Here is a 25,026-nt window from a genome sequence, read left to right on the forward strand (position 1 = left end):
AATAATGACCTTGATACGCCTGGGCATTGAGTCAAACAGAGCTTGGATGGCGTGTACAGGTACAGCTGCCCATGCATCTTCAATACGATACCACAGTTCATCAAGAGTAGTGACTGGCGTATTGTGACGAGCCAGCTGCTCGGCCACCATTGACCAGACAATTGGTGAGAGATCTGGAGAATGTGATGGCCAGGGCAGCAGTCGAACATTTTCTGTATCCAGAAAGGCCCGTACAGGACCTGCAACGTGCTGTTGTGCATTATCCTGCTGAAATGCAGGGTTTCGCTGGGACCGAATGAAGGGTAGAGCCACGGGTCGTAACACATCTGAAATGTAAGGTCCACTGTTCAAAGTGCCACCAATGCGAACAAGAGGTGACCGAGACGTGTAACCAATGGCACCCCATACCATCACGCCGGGTAATACGCCAGTATGACGATGACGAATACACGCTTCCAATGTGCGTTCACCGGGATGTCGCCAAACATGGATGCGACCATCATGATGCTGTAAATAGAACCTGGATTAATCCAAAAAAAGGACGTTTTGCCATTCGTGCACCCATTTCGTCGTTGAGTACACCATCGCAGGCGCTCCTGTCTGTGATGCAGTGTCAATGGTAACTGCAGCCATGGTCTCCGAGCTGATAGTCCATGCTGCTGCAAACGTCGTCGAACTGTTCGTGCAGATGGTAGTTGTCTTGCAAACGTCCCCATCTATTGACTCAGGGATCGAGACGTGGCTGCACGATCCGTTACAGCCATGTGGATAAGATGCCTGTCATCTCGACTGCTATTGGCACGAGGCCGTTGGGATCCAGCACGGCGTTCCCTATTACCCTCCTGAACCCACCGATTTCATATTCTGCTAACAGTCATTGGATCTCGACCAACGCGAGCAGCAATGTCGCGATACGATAAACCGCAATCGCGATAGGCTACAATCCGACGTTTATCAAAGTCGGAAACGTGATGGCACGCATTTCTCCTCCTTATACGAGGCATCACAACAACGTTTCACCAGGCAACGCCGGTAAACTGCTGTTTGTATATGAGAAATCGGTTGGAAACTTTCCTCTTGTCAGCACTTTGTAGGTGTCATCACCGGCGCCAACCTTGTGTGAATGGTCTGAAAAGCTAATGATTTGCATATCACAGCATCTTGTTCCCTTCGGCTAAATTTTGCGTCTGTAGCACGTCGTCTTCGTGGTGTAGCAATTTTAATGGCCAGTAGTGTAGCTTAGGGAATGGTGCATTTTCCCTGACGGTGTTGTTCCATGTTAAGCGCTGTCACTATATACACTACCCGACAAAAAAAGCGAAGCACCCAGAAGGGAAGAAGGAACCGAAATGGAACAGCACGGGATGAGTGGATCTGTGATGTTATTTCAGTCAACATAATCCACTCAAATTTACACAGAATTTGACAGTACGACTCCATTTATGCAGTATGATGTTGCACCGCCGCTAGCCTGGCAGCAGGCACAGCTTTGGTTAGGAAAGGTGTCACAAAGCCGTTGTATTGTCTCCTGTGTCAAGACAGACCACAACTGTTGTAACTGGTTCTTCATGTCCTTGGTACTGACACTGGGACGGAGTTGACGTCTGAGGTGGTCATACAATCTGTCGGGAAAAACCTGAGGATTTTATTGATTACAGGAGTACCTCAACATCATGCATACAGTTCATAGAGACACGTGTCACGTGTGGATGGGCATCGTCATGCTGAAAAATAGCGCCGTGGTACTGTCACATAAGAGGTACCACAAGAAGACCGTTTGTAAGGTTCTTATGTTTTCTTCTGTTATAAATAATTTAGCTTTACTGTTCTGGTACAAAGACGCTTGAGCGCACTGTAGCAGTAGTGAGTAAGTTTCTTGACTCTGGGTTTAGTTAGTCAGTCAGATCTGCAGAGCTGGGACATTCTTCTCTGAGGCATAGCAGCGTCCAGCTGAGTTTTTCAAAGACTGAGGTCTGTTTTCTGTGTATCTGGAGAAGATATCTGGAATACTTTGTTTTGGAGATGGAAATCCATTTAATACTTTCTTGTTATTTGTGTTAATAGAGAAGATTTTGGAGGAATTTTATGATATGTTTGTAGTTTCTTTGTAATGAGGGAATTTTGTAATTGTTAGAGTATTCTTACGTCGTGGGCTCTTTTTGTCAATAAACAGACCTTGATTTGTCAAAAACGATTTTCTCTCAAGTGAAACCCACTTTCCTTGATTCATAGAAAAGTCCTGATTTTTTTTATCGTGTGTGCATTGTACTTTACACAGCACGCAGCAAGAGATTATTTCTGACAAAAAATTTATAGTAGCTTTTCTGTCTTTAGCTGTTGCGCCTGCTGATATGTATTTGCTTTCGAGAAAGTCAGTACTCCAGAAACAAAAACAGCACGCTGAGCAGAAGGTAAGGCACTTTTATGTCAGGGCAGTTCGCACCTTGCATCCTTGTGCAAACAGACAGGATTGTCAGGTGTCGTGCTAGCAAGTACATTAATTTTCAGTGAACGGTATTGGCAATTTTTAACAGCTCTTTTCTGCCGAGCAGAGTAGTAATTCGTTTTTTTTTTTTTGTGTGTGTGTGTGTGTGTGTGTGTGTGTGTGTATGTAATTAGTCTAACTTCGCTCATCATATCACGCATCGTTCATAATGTGCTTCAGTACAGAGTTTTAGTTACATAGTTTTCATTGAGCAGGTAGTTAGTTTCCTTTGGCATTTAATGGGATTCATTTTCTTTATTTCAAGTTTTACAATTCACAAAGTTTAAAGTTTTATTTCACGACACTATTCACATAGACAGGGCCAACAGGGCCAACCAGCAGTCAGTCTTGCTCGGCAGTTGAATACATTATCTAAATTACATGTTACATGAGGAGAAAGTATTCGAAATCAGTGTACCCAGTATTCTCTTATACAGACAATATTTTATAGGAAGCTTACACGTTGTGCCGTCAGAGTAGCCTCAATCATTACCAGCCGTGACCTGAAGCCGTACCAGATGGCTCCCGACGTCTCGACACTAGGAGTAACACCGGTGTGCTCTCCAAAATATTGGAAGAACGGGACCTCCTCCGTGACACCACGATATTTGCCGGCGACGGTCGTTTAGGGTAGCGCAGAACAGTGACTCATCGATGAACACGAGACATTTATCAGAAGTCCATACTTTCCGATCACGGCACCACTCGAAAAGCAGCCGCAGGTGTTGTGATGTTAATGGCCGACTATGCATGGGGTATTAATTCCCTAGTGAGCACTTTTAGTCTCAGATCAATGGTGTGCGTTGGAATGTTTCAGAGAGTTCATTACTTGTTTTCCGATGGCAGACGCAGGTGTGAAATGGTTACGATGTGTGGTGCCCAATACGCCAACCCTCCACAGTAGTGGTCAGACGTTTCTGACCGGAATATTGACGATTAAGCCTGTCTTCACGTTTCCCTGTAGTCCAACATCGGGCCACTGTCACATCCAAATGCCCGCCATTCTGGGTATTGTACGATTCGACCAGCAGGCCGTATGGAGGCCCTCACTGAGGCCTCTTTAAATTCTGCCTGATGTGTGTGTGTGTGTGTGTGTGTGTGTGTGTGTGTGTGTGGTTTGGAGATCTTATGGGTGCCCAACGGCGAGGTTATCAGCGCCCTAACAATGATTAAAATAAACGAATGTGGATAAGAACGAAAACTGTAGTACACGCAGGCACACGAAATGACCACACAATTACTCTATCGCACACGCACTCTCACATGCATTAAAACCAATGAGGAGGCAATATGGCTATAATCAAGAAATTAAAACAGAGGGAAAACAAAACACAGAAGAGCTAAATGAACAGCACAGGGAAATGTGACTGGCTGACCACTTACAAAAACCTTGGGTGAGCCAGCCACCCTGTTGACACATTAAAAATAGCTCCCCAAAAGCTTGTTAAAAACGTGGGACAATTCACAAAACTTTAAAACGCGAACCACATTCGTTTGATCATTGTATAAAATAGACTGCAGATCCGCCGGCAAATCCGCTGCAGTCCGCTGGTCAGCAAATAAAATGCATATCAGCGCACACTCCGCTGCAGAGTGAAAATCTCATTCTGAAATAAAATGTAGTCCAATAAAATGTGGTGCACCGTGATCTGCACGCCACAAGCACCACACATCGGACGGTCCTGTCGCCGGAGTAAAAATCCATGCGTCATAGGGCTGTGGCCGATGCGAAGACGAGCAAGGACCACCTCGTCCCGTCCCGTCGACGTCTCTGGGAGGAAGTACGCCACGACCGAGTTGTGGGCTTGACGACACGGAGCTGGTTGTCGGTCACTTCTAGCCACTCATGTTCCCACCGACACAGGACTTTATACCGCAACAGCGAGGTGAGGGCATGAAGGGAGATAGCACACTGAAAGACCTGACGGTCACGACACACCTCCTTGGCTGCTCGATCAGCCCTTTCATTCTCCAGAATTTCCAAGTACCGTGGTACCCAGCGGAAAGACACCTACTTCCCCAGTCGCTGTAGTTGGAGGAGGGCGTCCTAGATAGTCTGCGCTACTTCATCTGCTGGGTACAAACGCTGGAGAGAGTAAAGGGCGCTCAAAGAATCTGAACAGACGAGAAATCTAACACTGGAAGAATGTCTCATCTGCTCCACTGCCCGCAAGATCGCATATAATTCTGCGTCAAAGATGGTAAATTCGGGAGGCACGTTGTCTCACAGGAATACGCAGTATTTCCGCGTCCTACGCAGTGATAGTTCAACAGCTGACACTGTTTACTCCGCTTATACACCCTACCAGGTCCGTTAACAACCCTAAACACGACAAACACTACTGCACCCTGGTGGCCATTCTACCTGTCACAGCGAACTGAAAATCTAATGATTTATACAGGGTGATTTTTATCAACGTGTGTAAACTCTAGGGACTGATCGTTGAGAGGATACGGAGGAACAAAGGTCTGATGAACTTATGTCCAGAAAAGCACGGTTTCCAACTCAGTGACCATTTATTCAATCAATTGTTAAAACCATGATATTCCGCACTATAAGTAGGCAAGAGGCCAACTGAGTCACGGTAGGTCATACATGAAACATGGAGAGGAGAGCGTCCTGCAACAAAACTTTGACTAGCTAGGAGTAATCCAGGACACTTAACGCAACTTTCCATGGCGTAATTAAATGCTGTGGATCACGTTCAGTCCGACCAGCGAAGAAGCACATACTCGGCCCACAGGTGGGCAATAACTTCCAGTCCTCGATTTGAATATGGCATCGCAGGGAAGTAAGTCCAACACATAGTTCGCTGTGGAATTTTTAAGAATATGTATCTTCGGACAGTAAGTGACATCGCTATGACCACTATTAATTCTTTGGACGTCAAACTGTGACTCTGCCTACTAATAATCAAGTCCATCTGGTGTAGTTTACATGTAGTGCTTTTACGGTATCCTCTTTTTTTTCATTATTTCCCTTCTGCTACGCTTGTATTCCATATACCATATAAATCTATTTTAATCCTTTGCTTTTCATTTCCACTTGATTAAGCCTTTTCTTCGTTGGCACTCTTTTTCTTGACTCTCTCTTTTTTAGCTTTTTGCAACATTTCATTGCCACTCGAGATGTTATGTCTATGATACCTTTTACGATCTCTCTCTGGAATATAAGATGACACCAACCAAAGTAAAACAAGGGTAATGGAGTGTAGTCGAATTACATCTGGCGATCTGAGGGAGCTAGATTGGGAAATGAAAGACTAAAAGTACATGTTACGCTATTTGAGCACTTAAAAACCGATGATGGCCGAAGTAGATAGAATATAAAATGTAGATTGCTAATAGAAAGAAAAGAGTTTCTGAAAACAAGTTTGTTAATATCGAATATAAATTTAAGTGTTAGGAAGTCTATTCTGAAGGCAATTATCTGGGACGTGTCCTTGTAGGGAAGCGAAACATGGGCGATAAGCAGTTCAGACAAGAAGAGAATAGAAGCTTTCTAATGTGGCGCTACAGAAGAATGCTGAAGATTAGGTGGGCAGACCAGGTAACTAATCAAGAGGTGCTGAGTAGAATTGGAGAGAAAAGTTATTTGTGGCACAACTTCACTGAAAGAAGTGATCAGTTGATAGGACACATTCCGAGACATCAAGCACTAATCAATTTGGTATCGAAGGGAACTGAGTGTGTTTGTGTGTGTGTGGGGGGGGGGGGGGGAGGGGGGAGAGGTAGCATGGAGAGTTGCATCAAACCAGTCCTCGGACTGAAGACCACAACGGCTGTGGCACGCTGAAAACAAATCAGTAACTAACTAATAATTGAGAGTTCGCTGTCCGCTGTAAAAGTTTTCAGCTCTCAGTTGCGGAACAAAGAGGATGGCATGCAGACGGAGTCTTAACAGAATAAAAGGTGACTGACATGTAGTGTAGAATCTGCTCAAAACCGAGGCAAACGAACGGATGGCGAGATAAGACAACAGCAGAGAGCGGAGTTTTCCAGCGACTATAATGTTTTGCCCCGCGTTTATGTTTACTACGGCACATGCTAAAACTATCCTCGTTATCGATCCGGGGTAATGCGAATGATCGTTACGAGACAGACAAAAATATTCGAGGATTATCTGCAGTGACCGTAAACAGCGACACAGTGGCCTTCGATCGGTTCATACGAAGCGCAAAATGGCGTCCTGCTTTCTGTTGCCGTAGCTGATGCAATGTGTTAACAACATCTGGGTGTCCGAAACCGGAAATACAAGCCCTGTCAGGTGGCTGTTGACTCTTTCGAGGCTACAATCTTCATGCCATAAATTAAGTAAAGCAGTCACAAGTCTAAAGGTTGACATGGAATATTTTTACAATTTAGGCGAGTGTGCATTGCGATAAATACATCTGAATATATCAAATCGTACGCTGCTCTTACCAACTTTTACCACATCCTTAAAATCCTAGAGCGACCTACAATTCGCATCGCTTCCCGTGTCAGACTACCCCCTAACACTCGTGGCCTGTACCAGCTCATAAAGCTACCTTCTCCGATCTATCTGCTCAAAAGTATCCAGGCACATCTATGCAGTGGCCACTAGTTATAACGAAAGGTGGACCCGCCTGTATAAAACGAGGTGCAGAGTGTTGTGTTGTCACTAGAGTGGTTGTAACACCAGAATGGGTCGGTCAAAAGAGCTCAGTGGCTTCGAACTTGGGTTATTCATTGGATTTCACCTGAGTAACAAATCCATTGGGGACATTTCAACCCTTATAAAGCTACCGAAGTCGTCTGTTGGTGATGTGACTGTGAAGTGGAAACGTGAAAGAACAACCGCAACCAAACCAGATCTCATGTACTGACAGACAGCGACTACCGACCTTTCCGAAGAGTGGCTGTAGAAAAAACACATGAAATCAGTGGAAGGAATCAATCGCGAGTTACAAAGTACTATCAGAGTCCAGCTAACACAACGACTGTGGGCAGGAGTTTAAAAGAATGGAATGCAGTCGAGAGCCTCCTCATACGCCACACATTTGTATAGTCAGTGCTATGCGAAGCTTGAGGTGGTGTAAAGAGTGGTACTACTGGACAGTGGACGACTGGAGATGAATGATTTGGAGAGATAAATCACGCTATACCCTGTCGCAATCTGATGACGGGTTTTGAGTTTGGTGAATGCCTGGAGAACGTTTACTGCCATCACGTGTAGTGTCAACATTTAGATAAGGAGGAGGTTGTTATGGTTCAACGTTGTGTTCGACGTGGGACAATTAAAGCTCATGTAAACTGGAATAACAAGTTTATTGATGAAATAACAAAAGCTTCTCTTGTTAGTACTTTCAACAGTGCAGTCCAGTCAGAAATGGTGATAATCTAATATATAAGAAACTAACAGCCTCCATTGCGGTAATTATACCAACCTTTACCTAGGTTTCAGCCCAAGTAACTGAGCCTTCTTCAGAAGATATAACTGATTCTATAATATGTCTACGAGGGCAACGTCTAGAAATAAAACAAAAACAGCCTGAATAGGCGTAGTCACATTTTAAAAATGCGGTACATAGGTACTAAGTCGCCATCAAGACTTAAGCTCCGGCGAGCGTCTCGTCTCCACGGACGCCGTGCGGTGGGCCTCGGGAGCTCACGAGAAACTGAACCTATCTCATCATTCCATTTCATATCCCTACAAAGTGTTACAAACAGGTGTTCGTATGAGTTGGCAGTTTCCAACAGTGACTCATTGATATTATAGTCGTAGGATATTACATTTTTTCGTTTTGTGAAGTGCAAAATTTTGCATTTCTGACTATTTAGAGCAGACTGCCAATCTCTGCTTTACGTTGAAACCTTATCAAGAGCCGACTGAATATTTATGCAGCTTCTTTCAGATATTACTTTATTATAGATACCTGCATCATCTGCAGAAAGCCTGATTTTGCTGTTCATATTGTCTACAAAGTCATTAATACACAACATGAACAGCAAGGGTCCCAACACACTTTCCTGGGGCACAGCAGAAGTTATTTCTATATTGATGATGTCTCTCCATCCAAGATAACATGCTGTGTCCTCCCTACCAAAATGTCCTCAATCCAGTGACAAATTTCACTTGATACCACATATGATCGTACTTTTGACAATAAGCGTAGGTGCGGTACTGAGTCAAACGCTTTTAGGAAATCAAGAAGTACAGTATCTACCTGGTTGCCTTGACCCAAAGCTTTCATTATGCCATGTGAGAAAAGTACGAGTTGGGTTTACAAGATCGATGTTTTCGAAGTCCATGCTGGTTGGCATTGAGGACGTCATTCTCTTCAAGATGCCTAATTATATTTGATCTCAGAATATGTTCTGAGATTCTACAATAAATCAATGTTAACAATACTGGACGGTAGTTTTGTGGATCACCTCTAGTACCCTTGTTGTAGATAGTTGTGGCATGTGCATTTTTCCAAGAACTGGCCACGGTTTTTTTTGTTCGAGGGATCTGTGATAGATTACAGATAGAAGACGGGCTAACTCAGCCACAAATTCAATATAGAATCTGATAGGGATTCCATAGGAGCCAGAAGCTTTGTTCAATTTTAACGATTTCAGCATCATTGACATTAATACTTACTTCATTCATCTTTTCAGTGGTACGGAGATTAAATTGGGGCAACGGTCGTGGGTTTTCCTTTGTAAAGGAACATCTGAAAACGCAGTTAAGGATTTCAACATTTGCTTTGCTGCCCTCCATTCCATTTCCTGTCTCATTCGCTAGGGACTGGAAACTGACTTTGGTACCATTATCAGCCTTTACATACGACCACAACTTCTTTGTGCTGTAAAAGATCAGTTGACAGTATTCTGCTACGGCAGTCATTGAAGAGACCATGCGTTGCTCTCTTGACAGCCAAGGACGTTTCATTCATCATCTCTCTATCTCTAGCCCTATGCTTTGTTTTATATCTATTATGCAGTAATCTCTCTTTATCTAGAAGTTTTTTTTAAAGTGACACTATACTATGGAGGTTCCCTCCCATTATGAAATGCTCTACTGGTACATATCTATCCAGTCCATGGTCTACTATTCTTTTAAACTTGAGCCAGAATTGCTCTATGTGCTCCTGCCCTGTGCTGAAAGTTTCAAGTCACTCATTGAGATATGACACTACTAATTTTACTGAACATATATAGCTTTCTGCTTGTTTCAGTTTCCTTTGTACTTTGGTAATCCTTGTTACCACAGCCGCGTCTTGTCACTGGTACCAGTTTCGATGTGGACATCGTCAAAGAAGTCAGGTCTATTTGTTATAATTGGATCTAATATATTTCCATCATGAGTAGGATCCCTAACTATCTATTCCAGGTAATTTTCAGAGAAGGCATTTAGTAAAGTTTCACAGGATGTCTTATCACGCCCACCACTAAGAAAACTGTAATTTTCCCAATTGATTGTTGGATGATTAAAGTCTCCACCGATAACTGCACTATGATCGGAGGACTTACGCACAAATGAACTGAGATTTCCTCCAAAGTTTTCGGTCACATCAGGAGATGAGTTTGGTGAGCGATAGAAGGATCCAATTATCATTTTATGTCCGTCTCTGATGCTGCGTCTTGCCCAAATAATCTCACATGCAGCTTCAATTTCTATCTCTGTAGATTTGAGTTCCTTGTCTACTGCGTCAAATACACTACTTCCATTTCCTATTTGCCTATCCTTTCGATATGCATTTAAATTTCCCCCAAAAATCTCACTGCTATCAATTTCGGGTTTCAAACAGCTTCCAGTACCTAGTGTTAAGTGAGCTTAACTACTTTTCATGAGTGCTTCAAACTCTGGCACTTTGTTGCGAATGATTCTGTACTTTAGCATTAGGATTTTAATACTCTCGTCTGTATAAGGCATTTCTTTCAGTCTTGTACCAATTCTTTTCGGCCTCCTACAGCTATCGTTATTTGGATTGGATGGAGATTCGCGTAATCTAAAAAAAAAAAAAAAATCCTTGTGCGCACCGCACACAACAGTCAGCTACCTGAGTAAGAGCCTGTGATGTGTAACGCACATGTGTCTCATTTAGGGGCCCCTACATTTCTCAACCCTATGGTGCAAGTCCAAGAAGTCGCAGCCTAGCTTATCACAGGACATCCATAGTCTATGATTCAGTCCTTCCACTCGACTCAGAACCAAAGGGCCGTGATCAGTTCTAGGGACAATGCTGCAAATTTCGAGCTTTGTTGAAACCTCACGAGCAAGGCTGGTCTTCTCAACCTTCTCTGCCCATCACTGGAATGATCAGGTATGACGTCAGAGCCCACTTATTCCAACGTGCATCACAATCTGCAATTGGTTGCACCCAGTCGGAATAGCCTCTTCGAGGTGATGAATGAAGCACTGTGTGCACCTGGTGTCCTTCCCTGTCCCTTGCTGCCTTTTCTCAAAGGGATACCACATTCGCCATACATTTGGACTGCCGACGATTAGTAGACCACACCCTTTTGCGTTTTCCTCCTCCTGACACCGGACAAACAGGTCTCCCCAAAACAGGTGAAGTGAATCCCACTGGCTCAGCTTCAGTTTCAGCAAAAGACTGTACCTCAAAGCTGTTGGTTAGGGGGATCGGTACAACACCATCGGTCCTGTCCACCGTGCACTGGATGCCTAGATCTACCATTGACACACCACTCGCAGTCTAGTGCACGGGTAAGGACAGATGCTGTACTTTCTGCAGAGGAGAGAGGATACACAGCAGAGGATAGTATTTCACGTTCCTTTGGAAAAGGTAACACAGGTACACGACTCTAGGGAGCTTTTCCGAGACACCGATTGACAGCAGGGCGATTTCTAGCTGCTAACGAACATCAACCGACTCATTTCATGATTAAGAACAGCATTAACAGTGGGGCTGCATTTTGGCTGGTGCCGTGAATTACAAGGCAGTGAACAGATAGCTTTAAATTAAGCCCGCTGATTACATTTAATCTGTTGAGCTAAAAAATTGTTAATTCCTTAGAAAAATTAAAGCAAATACACAAAACGAGATTTCTGTTAAGGCAACACAAAAACCCGTGATAAAAATTGCTAGTTTCCTAAAACGTTTTGATGTTAATTATAATTGTTAGCAAACTGAAAAAACAGAGTTATTTACGATAAATGCTGATAACACATTGGGCTTCTCCACTTTAAAGGAAAACTAGATGTAACACAATATGTTAGTAAAAAGGCTGCTACAGTAACTAAGTCATAAACGCCGATTTGCTACAAATTGCTCATAGATTATACAAAGGACAATGATAGCTTCCGAAAATAATAATAAAGAAAACACATCTATTTGCGTTGACATGCAGTGAAATTCATAGGTGACTTATTCTTTGGCTGAACTGTGAACCACAAACGCTGATTTGCTACGAAATAAATTACGTACCCAAAACAATCGTACCAGCAACTTACGATAATGTAGATTTGTAAGCGTCTGAAAATTCTCAGATTAATCTGTTTCTCACATGATTGTACAATGAAATTAGAAAATGGTTGTTTTGAACAAGGATAGGCTTACTGTTCTCAGAAATATTGAAAGAGCCCAGGTTTAGCCTACAATTGAAGATAACAGTACGAGTTTATCGCTGCATTCGCGAGTGTTCGACATTTCACAATGCATCACAGTACAAACGGGTACTGATACAGTCAGTGAAACATTACGTAGAAGCGACGCGAACAGTAATATATGCGAATCTAGAAGTTTAAATCGCCACACGATCTTGTACACGCGGTCCCACACAAGGCAAAATTCCTACGTCGGCTTTTAAAAACAAGTAAAAGTTCGTATTGCACGGATTTTTCACTTAGCTGATTCTGGGCTCACTTCTACACTGTCATGCCGAAGAAGAACATCGCAGCGGGAGTCTGTCTCGATCAGAATCGCTAAAATGTGCAAAACCAACAAAGCACGTCTTCTGCCTGTTGTAGCGAACTTCTGCTTGCTCTACGCAAACTACATTTTGGAGTATATCGAATCACTGAGTTAGAGCTCTTAATTAAATCAGAACCCATCCTCCTGATCCATATCACATTTCTCTGCACCTCCAAACTACACACGCTCTTTGCCCTGACCGTCACCACATCCAGCCACAATCCAGGCGAAATTTTCCTTGTTTACATTCCACCATTAGTTTCCTTTCGTATCTAAGAGACCCTTTGAGGCCCATCGCTGGTTTTATTCATTAATAAATACTCTCGTCGTAGAATCGTAAAATTGCAACCATCACCAACACGACAACAATACCATCACTAACGGTTTGTCCCCTGGGCAGCGGAGCGTGCTCTGAAATCACTCGAAGGTTGATCTTTGCGTTTTGCAGTTAATACTTAACATAAGGAACAGCTGAAAAGGATAAAAAGCACTGAAATATATGGAAGGATCAATACCGCAGGTATTTAATCAGTTTGATTCCCAGGAAAATTAGTAAAATAATAAATATCTTTCAAAATTAATCTTTCTCATGTGTTAGATAACACTTGAAGCAAAGTTTTAAAAACTTGCAGTATAAGAAGCGCATCTCTTGCTAAAAGGATCTTTCTAAAAACTTCAATATTTTCCTCTCCTTAGTCTTTCTTGAAGAAATATATCAGGACCTATATTAACAATTAAACCCCGATTCTTTAAAGAAACGAATTACGATGTATAAAACAGCTTCACATGTGTGACTGTCTTAAAAACGAGTTAATGTGTTAAATATTTGATGTTAACCATATAAAAGAGAAAAAGTTTGGGAGAGATTCGAAATTATGCTTAAAGTTTGGTGGAAGCTGCTAAGTGCCGTAATTATGAAACATTAGTTTAATATAGTCCGCGAAATTTGCACTCCATTTTAAGCAAAATCAAGTTTTTCACGCATTTCAATATTTATGACGTCATATCTCCTGAACTATGGCTCGTACAATGATATAATTTTGCAGGTGATATGTATAGATACTGTCTATAAAGTGGGTTACGAATAGAGTCGATGTAAGTAGTAAATTAAGATGTCATGTCTGATGAAGTTTTGGTGCATGAACAGCAAAAATGTAGTAAGCAATAAACTGATTTCCTTTCACCATTTCCTGGGGAGGGGAAGGGGCGGTGTCAACGAAAGGGAGTTTCGTAAACATTGGAAAGTTTACAAAATTGTTAAGGCTTTCGTGGCCACTTGTTGACAAACTGCCTATTGGCTTCTGTCTCGGGTTCTTCGGCCGACGTTCATCTAATGATTTTTCTGACGTTTCGTAATGAAGACCGAAGATTATGAGCAAAAGATCCGAGACCTATTAGATCCGACGACGTACCGAAAACTAAGCGCAGATCCGACGCAGCGTATCACTCGGAATACGAATCGATTAATCAAGGCGTCTTCTCTGCCGGCGGACATACAGAGAAACCTGCACAACACGGAAGCCCTACCACCTCGGCTGTATGGATTACCCAAGATCCATAAGAACAACGTTCCACTGAGACCGATCGTTAGCGCTCCTGGCTCACCAACGTATAAACTGGCAAAACACTTGGCCTCTCTGCTCCAGCCACACCTGGGGAAGACCGACACATACATTAAGGACTCAGGACATTTCATTGAGAAGCTGAAGATACTGAAACTTGCACCAAACGACATCCTGGTCAGCTTTGATGTTGTTTCGTTATTTACGAAAGTGCCACTCAGTGACACTCTGGAGCACATTGGTTCCATGTTCCCGCAAGACATCAAAAAGCTCTTCCATGCATGTCTCACCACGAGCTATTTCACGTGGAATGGCGATTTCTACGAACAGCTGGAAGGCGTCGCCATGGGTAGTCCTCTCAGTCCAGTGGTGACCAACTTCTTCATGGAACAATTCGAAGCACAGGCACTGGACTCGGCGACTTGCAAACCTAAGGTGTGGTACAGGTACGTCGATGATACTTTCGTGGTGTGGAGCCATGGTGAAGAACAGCTCGGTGACTTCCTAAGACACTTGAACAGCCTTCATGCCAACATAACATTTACCATGGAAGTAGAAAAGGACAAGAAACTGCCATTTCTAGATGTGCTGGTCACAAGGGAAGGCGAAAACCTGGGACACAGCGTGTATCGAAAACCGACACACACGGACCGATACCTGCACAAACTGTCAAACCACCACCCGAGCCAGAAAAGAGGCATGATTAGTACGCTCGTAACGAGAGCAGGACGAATATGTGAGCCGCAACACCTCAAACGAGAAATGCAACACCTGGAAACTGTTCTGAGGAGCAATGGGTACCCCACAAATTACATTAGAAGTGTAATACAGCCCAACACTCGGCGAAGTAAGGAACCAGAAAAAGAAATGTCGGGTACGGCCTTTCTGCCATACATTCCCAGAGTGACGGACAGAATCGGCCGTACATTGCGCAAACATGGCGTAAAGACGATTTTCAAACCAACAAGGAAGATCAAAGAGTGTCTTAGATCGGCGAAGGAGAAAAGAGACCCACTTGCAATGTCGGGAATATACCGTATACCATGCACATGCGGAAAAGTTTATGTCGGAATGACTGGACGATCAATTAACACCAGGATCAAAGAGCACAAGCGACATTGCAGGTTGGGGCAGGTGGAGAAATCGGCCGTGGCACAGCACGCACTGAATGGGACCGACCACGTAATAAAATTCGCCGACACGGAAGTTCTAGCTGTAGAGAAGCACTATCACACGCGCTTGTTCAGAGAAGCTGTAGAAATACAAAAACACGCGAACAGTTTCAACAAGAAAGAGGAAAGCCTTAAGGTAAACGGATCCTGGCTTCCCGTACTGCAGCGAACGACCGTCGCAGGTAGCAAGAAGAGAACCGTACCGGAAATGACCGCGGAGAAGCCCTCGGACGTTGGCGCGCCAGGTACATATAGGCTGCGGCCGCGAGCTCGCCTCCAGTTCACCACCGGCAATGGAGGGTGAAGCTTTGACAATGCCAGCCGCTCGTGCTGGCGAAACGTCAGAAAAATCATTAGATGAACGTCGGCCGAAGAACCCGAGACAGAAGCCAATAGGCAGTTTGTCATTGGAGAGTTTGTTAGGTGTGTGTGTGTGTGTGGTTTGAGGTTTTTGGGCGCTAAACAACGTGGTCATCAGCGCCCAAACGCATAGAAACAGTAACACATGCGGTGAAGGGACGAAGACGGACAGCGAACAAGTAGAACGGCTAAAAGACACAGACCTGACGCAGTTCCAAATCCTTACATACAGAGGCAAAACAAGAGGAGACGAAACGCACTAAAAAAGGAAAGGAAACACAAGGAAAAGAGAACAGAAATCGAAGTGGAACAAGTAGGTAATCGTGACTGGCGGACCTCTTACCTAAAACCTGGATGAGCCAGACACCCAGCAGCACATTAAAATCCTCTCCCTAAAATCCGAGGCAACAAATTGGACAGGACACAAAACTGTAAGACCTTAACCACAGTCGTTGCGTCGTCTTGAAAAATAGAGGGCAAATCCGGTGGCAAGGAAACCGCCGCCGTCTGGTCAGAGAATAAAAGACAGCCAAGTAAAATGTGGCGGACTGTAATCTGGACGCCACAAGCATTGCAGATTGGGAGGTCCTCCCGCCGGAGTAAACAACCGTGCGTTAAGGGACTGTGCTCGATGCGGAGGCGAGTGAGGAGAACCTCATCCCGCCTGCATGACTGGTAGGACGTACGCCATGACCGCGTGGTGGCCTTGACCAGACGCAGCTTATTTTCACCGATTGCTAACCACCCCTCTTCCCATTGACGCATAACACGAAAACGCAAAAGGGAGGTAACAGCATGGAGGGGGACGGCACATTCAACAACGTGAGAGAGGGAACATGCATCTTTGGCAGCCACATCCGCCAGTTCGTTTCCCCAAATACCCACGTGCCCCGGCACCCAGCAGAAAGAAACCTCCTTCCCCTTTGTTGATGGTGTTATGACAGCAACCAGCCACAAATTTACTTTGAGTTCCTTTATTCAAAGGAAACCGTTACCGGTTTCGAATCGTTGCGATTCATCATCAGACGGTTTACACACTTTCTTTCTGACATTTGGTATTTTTTCTATAGATTAATTGTCCTAAAATATAAATAAAACATAATTACAAACACGCCACACACAGATGGTTGCGTTGCAGATTTTCGTTGTATGTGACTTACGTGAAACGTCGGTTTCGAGTGATTGTTTCCATAACGTTCATCCAATCGATGTAATTGCATTTCCACTGCATCCTCGTTGTTGCACACGTAATAGTGTACAGGCGGGGGGGGGGGGGGGGGGTCCTCCCGCCGGAGTAAAAAACCATGTGTTAAGGGACTCCGCCTGAGGCGGAGGCGAGTGAGGAGAACCTCATCCCGCCTGCATGACTGGTGGGACGTACGCCATGGCCGCGTTGACCAGACGCAGTTTATTTTAAAGTTTTTTAGGAAGTCGCTAAGCGCTCTCATTCTGAAGTACTCAAAATGGTTCAAATGGCTCTGAGCGCTATAGGACGTAACTTCTGAGGTCATCAGTCCCCTAGAACTTAGATCTGCTTAAACCTAACTAAACTAAGGACATCACTCGCATCCATGCCCGAGGCAGGATTCGAACCTGCGACCGTAGCGGTCGCGCGGTTCCAGACTGTAGCCCCTAGAACCGCTCGGCCACCCCGGCCGGCATTCTCAAATACTGAATGAATAAAGTCCGGATATTTGTGCGCAGTCAGTTAGGCTGAGACATGGGGACAAACACACAGTTTCTAATTGTAATACTTGTCTTATTATGACAAACTTTTAACATAAGATTACACGTTTTCATGAGTCGTTTAAGACAGCATTTTAGATTTTTAAATTCGGGCAATAACTACGCGAAATATTGAGTATTAATTTTCTGTTGCCTCAGAAAACCGTTAGATAAGCAACCTGCTACTGCTACTGGGTTTCGATTTCCGAGACAGACGGTTAGTAATATGAATAATGAATAATCTGTTTGACTTAAGTTCTTTCTTGAAAGTTTTCGAGATGGTGATGTATTCGAGGATGATTGCACGTAACGATAAGTTTGATACCTGGTGTCAGTTACAATTTCATTTTCCACAGGACCTGTTCACTGTTTCAGCTACCAATATTTTTTTGCGATCAGTCAAAGATATCTGACTGTACAAATAAAAACATTCTCTTGGAGGAACGTACGTTTACATTTCTCAAAGTAAAATGATCAAATGGTTCACTTCATGTGAAACTGATAGGAAGCGAAGGGTCACGTTAGTAGCTCAGGCAGTTTTCACGACGAATATTTTTCTGAGTAGGGGGAAATTGCGCCTGTATTTCTATGGGTTCAATATTGGCACCATTCCCGTCCTTGAAATATGAGGGACGTTCAATAAATAATGCAACACACTTTTTCTCAGTCAGTTTCGGTTGAAAATACGCGGAATTTGTTGTGGGACATGGTGGAATAGTCCCGCTTCAGCTCTCTTAGCATCCGGCCCCGGTTGCTGAGTGGTCAGCGCGACGGAATGTCATACCTAAAGTCCCGGGTTTGATTCCCGGCAGGATGGGAGATTTTCTCCGCTCAGGGACTGGGTGATGTCGTAATCACCATCATTTTATCCACATCGACGCGCAAGTCGCCGATATGGCGTCAAATCGAAAGACTTGCAGCCGGCGAACGGTTTACCCAACGGGAGGTCCTAGTCACACATTTTATTTTATCCCCTTTAGTTTCATGAAGTTCCGATAGGTGGCGGGGCTATACGTAGCCTTCAAAACGGTGTCTCTAACGGATAGAGCTGTCATTGGGTTTCTTTTGGCAGAAAACTCGAGCAGCGCTAATATTCATATGCGCTTGCACAATGTCTAAAGAGACATGGCAATGAACAAAAGCACGGTGACTCGCTGGGAGAAGCGTCTTGTCATCATCACAACGATGTCGCGCAAACCTGTGCGATCTCCCGCTTGGCAGCCGACCGCACACGGCTGTGACTCCTGCAATGCTGGAACGTGCGGATACTATGTTTCGAGGAGATCGATGGATCACAATGAGACACCTCGTTGCGCAACTGGGCGTCTCTGTTCCCACAGCTGACACACTCGTCTTGGTTACCTGATGCAGCAAGACGTTGATTCCGACGTCGACCGGTATACAGGGTGTTACAAAAAGGTACGGCCAAACTTTCAGAAAACATTCCTCACACACAAAGAAAGAAAATATGTTATGTGGACATGTGTCCGGAAACGCTTACTTTCCATGTTAGAGCTCATTTTATTACTTCTCTTCAAATCACATTAATCGTGGAATGGAAACACACAGCAACAGAACGTACCAGCGTGACTTCAAACACTTTGTTACATGAAATGTTCAAAATGTCCTCCGTTAGCGAGGATACATGCATCCACCCGTAACGTCAGAATTGCCTCTCTCGTCCCTTCACTTTTCCTAAAGCCAAACTGATCGTCACCTAGCGCATTCTCAATTTTCTTTTCCATTCTTCTGTATATTATTCTTGTAAGAAGCTTCGATGCATGAGCTGTTAAGCTGATTGTACGATAATTCTCCCACTTGTCAGCTCTTGCCGTCTTCGGAATTGCGTGGATGATGCTTTTCCGAAAGTCAGATGGTATATCGCCAGACTCATATATTCTACACACCAACGTGAATAGTCGTTTTGTTGCCACTTCCCCCAATGATTTTAGAAATTCTGATGGAATGTTATCTATCCCTTCTGCCTTATTTGACCGTAAGTCCTCCAAGCTCTTTTAAATTCCGATTCTAATACTGGATCGATTTAGGACTCCTGTTTCTTCTTCTATCACATCAGACAAATCTTCACCCTCATAGAGGCTTTCAATGTATTCTTTCCACCTATCTGTTCTCTCCTCTGCATTTAACAGTGGAATTCCCGTTGCATTCTTAATGTTAACACCGTTGCTTTTAATGTCACCAAAGGTTGTTTTGACTTTCCTGTATGCTGAGTCTGTCCTTCCGACAATCATATCTTTTTCGATGTCTTCACATTTTTCCTGCAGCCATTTCGTCTTAGCTTCCCTGCACTTCCTATTTATTTCATTCCTCAGCGACTTGTATTTCTGTATTCCTGATTTTCCCGAAACATGTTTGTACTTCCTCCTTCCATCAATCAACTGAAGTATTTCTTCTGTTACCCATGGTTTCTTCGCAGCTACCTTCTTTGTGCCTATGTTTTCCTTCCCAACTTCTGTGATGGCCCTTTTTAGAGATGTCCATTCCTCTTCAGCTGTACTGCCTACTGCGCTATTCCTTATTGCTGTATCTATAGCGTTGGAGAACTTCAAACGTATCTCGTCATTTCTTAGTACTTCCGTATCCCACTCCTTTGTGTATTGATTCTTCCTGACTAATGTCTTGAACTTCAGCCTACTCTTCATCACTATATTGTGATCTGAGTCTATATCTGCTCCTGGGTACGCATTACAATCCAGTATCTGATTTCGGAATCTCTGTATGACCATGATGTAATCTTACTGAAATCTTCCCGTATCTCCCGGCCTTTTCCAAGTATACCTCCTCCTCTTGTGATTCTTGAACAGGGTATTCGCTATTACTAGCTGAAACTCAATTAGTCTTTCTCCTCTTTCATTCCTTGTCCCAAGCCCATATTCGGCTCTGAGCACTATGGGACTTAACTTCTGTAGTCATTAGTCTCCTAGAACTTAGAACTACTTAAACCTAACCGACATCACACACATCCATGCCCGAGGCAGGATTCGAACCTGCGACCGTAGCAGTCCCGCGGTTCCGGACTGTGCGCCTAGAACCACTAGACCACGGCCGGCAAGAAGCCCATATTCTCCAGTAGCCTTTTCTTCTACTCCTTCCCCTACAACTGCATTCCAGTCGCCCATGACTATTAGATTTTCGTCCCCCTTTACATACTGCATTACCCTTTCAATATCCTCGTACACTTTCTCTAACTGTTCATCTTCAGCTTGAGACGTCGGCATGTATACGTGAACTATCGTTGTCGGTGATGGTCTGCTGTCGATTCTGATTAGAACAACCCGGTCACTGAACTGTTCACCGTAACACACCCTCTGCCCTACCTTCCTATTCATAACGAATCCTACACCTGTTATACCATTTTCTGCTGCTGTTGATATTACCCGTTACTCATCTGACCAGAAATCCTTGTCTTCCTTCCACTTCACTTCACTGACCCCTACTATATCTAGATTGAGCCTTTGCATTTCCATTTTTAGATTTTCTAGTTTCCCTACCAGTTTCTTCAATATCTAGATTGAGCCTTTGCATTTCCATTTTTAGATTTTCTAGTTTCCCTACCACGTTCAAGCTTCTGACATTCCACGCCTCGACTCGTAGAACGTTATCCTTTCGTTGATTATTCAATCTTTTTCTCATGGTAACCTCCCCCTTGGCAGTCCCCTCCCGGAGATCCGAATGGGGGACTATTCCGGAATCTTTTGCCAATGGAGAGATCATCATGACACTTCTTCAAATACAGGCCACATGTCCTGTGGATACACGTTACGTGTCTTTAATGCAGTGGTTTCCATTTCCTTCTGCATCCTCATGTCGTTGATCATTGCTGATTCTTCCGCCTTTAGAGGCAATTTCCCACCCCTAGAACAAGAGAGTGCCCTGAACCTCTATCCGCTCCTCCGCCCTCTTTGACAAGGCCGTTGGCAGAATGAGGCTGACTTCTTATGCCGGAAGTCTTCGGCCGCCAATGCTGATTATTTATCAAAATTTAGGCAGTGGCGGGGATCGAACACGGGGATCATAATCAAAACGTCTGCTTATACAGTTCTGTGCAAGGGAGAAGGTACCATCATAAACAACAATAAAGCATCGTCGGAAAGAAAATATGTAAGGTTCAATGTTCAGAAATCATAGACGTGAGTACTGATAAGAACTTAAATCGAAAAGTGACATAGATCTCAAAATATCTGGTTCAGCAACATTTGCTCAACTTGCAATTGCCTATTTTAGTGAAAGACGCATAAGAACGATGTCTTACCTCACGTACTTCCGTGGTTAATGTCATATGGAATAATTTCAGAAGGTTCCACAACTAGGGACATTGCACGTAAGAGTGTTAGGATAATATGTGTCCTTTATCCCTGACTCTAATGCAGAAGAAGTTACACATACTGACAATAGCCACGCAACACATTTATCCTCTACTGTGATTTGTTGTAAAGAATCAGTAACAACTTGAAAACATCAGTTTTTTTCTTAAAAATGAAAACGGCATCCACGATGTATGATATACCCCTACTCTTACTTGGAAAGGACCAACGAATGCATCCATAAAACATACTTAGCGAATTAAAAGTGCTGGCAGACAATCAAAATGATTTTAAGAATTAACTGAAATCATTTCGGCTTGAACATTACTCCTAATGCGTAGATGAATTTCTGAATAGGTAATATCTGCGTTTGGTTGGGTTCAATTTCTTTTAAGTAAAATTAAATTAAAAAAGCAAGTATGTAAATGGCCAGCATTTCGTCGCAAGCTCATAGGACAAAATATTAATCACTCCTCCTCTCCCCCCGCCTCAGGAGAAGTAATTTTAGTACCCGGTAACAGCGCCTCTAGCATTGACAGTGGGCCGAATTCGGTGAGGAAGGAAATCGATAAGTGTCTTCAGGCACGACAAGATACCACAGAGCTACAAACTGAGTGAATGTTGACACTTGCTGTTCCATACAGTCCCAGAATTCTATCTGGGATTGTGATCGGGTAGTTAAACGGGGGAACCGCGCGACCGCTACGGTCGCAGGTTCGAATCCTGCGTCGGGCATGGATGTGTGTGATGTCCTTAGGTTAGTTAGGTTTAAGTAGTTCTAAGTTCTAGGGGACTGATGACCTTAGAAGTTAAGTCCCATAGTGCTCAGAGCCATTTTTGAGTTAAAAGAGATAGTCGAGATGTGATAAGGTGCCTGAGTGTCGTCAAATCAGGAACTTATGCATGCAGCGTTGTAAACACGAGTGTTGCCATCGAGGAAGACGGTAAATCCACAGCATAGTCAGCATAAAGATGTAAAAGAAAGGCCAACACCTGGTCAATAAGCATATTCGAAAAAGTCATGGCTCCTGAAACATCGTAGCAGATTAAAATTGCATGCCAGATCGAGACTCGAACCCCAAGTCTCGGTCTAGCACGCAGTTTTAATCTGTCAAGTTGATTTATAAGAGAGCACACTCCGTCGCAGAGTAAATGATTCACTGTGGAAAGAGAACCTGGTCCTCCTCCAGGGTGACCTGAATGGGTGGGCCGAAGTCATAATACCAGAAAAAAAACGAAAAATCTTAAAACCACGTCTGTGCTGTCTGCCCCTCGATAGACTGCGCGTGGAACGCCTGAAAAGCCCGTCGGTTCACTCGACGCATTACAAAAGTTGGAAAACAGGCGAAGTCACTTTTCGTCAGACTAACTATTGCCCATTTTCCGTGTTGTCTGACTCGTTGACGACGTGCAGTCTCTACCGAGGGAGGTGGCGCAGTGGTTAGCACACTGGACTCGGATAACGGAGGACGACGGCTCAAATCCACAACCGGCCGTATTGCATAGAAAGGCGGATGAAAAGCTGCTTGCGAAAAACAGAGATTTAGGCCTGGCGTACAATTCTAATCTGTTTGGAAGCTCTGAATAGTCCGCAGCTCGTGGTCGTGCGGTAGTGTTCTCGCTTCCCGCGCCCGTGTTCCCGGGTTCGATTCCCGGCGGGGTCAGGGATTTTCTCTGCCTCGTGATGACTGGGTTAGTTAGGTTAAAGTAGTTCTAAGTTCTAGGGGACTGATGACCATAGATGTTAAATCCCATAGTGCTCAGAGCCATTTGAACCATTTTTGAAGCTCTGAATAGTTTTCAGTACAGTCTAAAAGTCTGCGAAGGAAAACTATTTTTATCGAAGGAGTATTAAACGGATTACAGTCTATTTCTTTTGGCGACTGAGATAACACTAGGTTGCTATTGTAGGTCACTGGAGTAGCGTTATTAATACACAGGGAACCTTTCGAATGAGGACGAGCCTTCAGAGGGTGTAGCCCCACTGGTACGACCGTGACGCACGGCCCAGTTGTGTGTCAACAACCCGTTGCTGCACAGTGTTTACAATTCACGAAAAGCTGTCCTTTCCGTTTCGAAACACGCTGCCGCTCAGCCACAAACAGTGGAGGAGATGCGCATATATGACAAAAGTCGGCCGGTTGGGACGTACTCTCTGACCCCCAGGCCAAGGGCGCAGCGGCAAAACACGCCGCCTGGCCCCGAACCCTGAGCCCAACAGCCGTCTTCCGCATTTGAGCGTCGTCAGGGTCAATCACACGACGGATCACGCCACAGCACACAGCACATCCACGTACTCCAGGATATATGACGAAATTACACTGGATATGTAGATGAAAGTCTGACTGGTTCACAGGTGAGAACTGTATCGATTTTCACTGCTTTTTAATGTACGAGGGTCACTCCAAAAGAAATGCACACTATTTTTGTAAAAATACAGTTTTCATTCTGCATGTGGAAGTTTTACAGTGTGTAGATACATCCTTCCCTCTTGTTTTCAAACTTAATTCAACCTGTTCCCGTGAGTGGTACAGTCACATCATGTCTTCAAGATGGCTGCTACACTTTACGTTCGTCAGAAGCAACGTGCTGTCATAGAATTCCTGCGCCGTGAAAACGAGACAGTGAGAGACATCCACAAGAGGTTGAAAAAGGTGTATGGAGATGCTGCTGTCGATCGCAGTACAGTTAGTCAGTGGGCAAGCAGGTTACGTGATGAAAGCGGGCACGAAAATATTGAGGATTGTCCTCACATAGGCAGGCCTCGTACTGCACACACTCCAGACAATGTGCAAAGAGTTAACGAATTGGTGACTGCTGACAGAAGCATCACAGTGAACGAATTGTGACACTACGTTGGGATAGGGGAAGGGAGTGTTTGCAGAATGCTGAAAGTGTTGGCGTTAAAAAAGGTTTGTGCCAGGTGGGTTCCCAGGATGTTGACAGTGGCTCACAAAGAAACAAGATAAACGGTATGCAGCGAACTTTTGGAACAGTACGAGAATGGTGCAGATGAATTTCTTGGAAGAATTGTGACAGGTGATGAAACGTGGCTCCATCATTTTTCACCAGAGACGAAAAGGCAATCAATGGAGTGGCATCATGCAAATTCACCAAGAAAAAAAAATTCAAAACCACACCTTCTGCTGGAAGAGTAATGGCTACGGTGTTTTTCGATTCCGAAGGACTCTTGCTTGTGGACATCATGCCAAGTGGAACCACCATAAATTCTTTTGTGGACTGGCAAGACAGCCAATCCATTAGGAGGAAGCCGAAAGGCACGCGTTTAAGCTCACGCAGGCTGGCGTGAGGTCTGGAACCGGACAAAGTATTTAAAGTAGCAAAGAACGTACGTAACTACTGAAATACTTAACTTTAATTCATAATTGGTGAACATAGCTCTTGTCGGTACATGTTTTACAGCATCAATAGCAACTGGTACTGGCGCCTTGCTAGGTCGTAGCCAATGACGTAGCTGAAGGCTATGCTAACTATCGTCTCGGCAAATGAGAG

This window comes from Schistocerca cancellata, chromosome 2 (genome assembly GCF_023864275.1).
Source record: "Schistocerca cancellata isolate TAMUIC-IGC-003103 chromosome 2, iqSchCanc2.1, whole genome shotgun sequence".
Taxonomy (NCBI): Eukaryota; Metazoa; Arthropoda; class Insecta; order Orthoptera; family Acrididae; genus Schistocerca; species Schistocerca cancellata.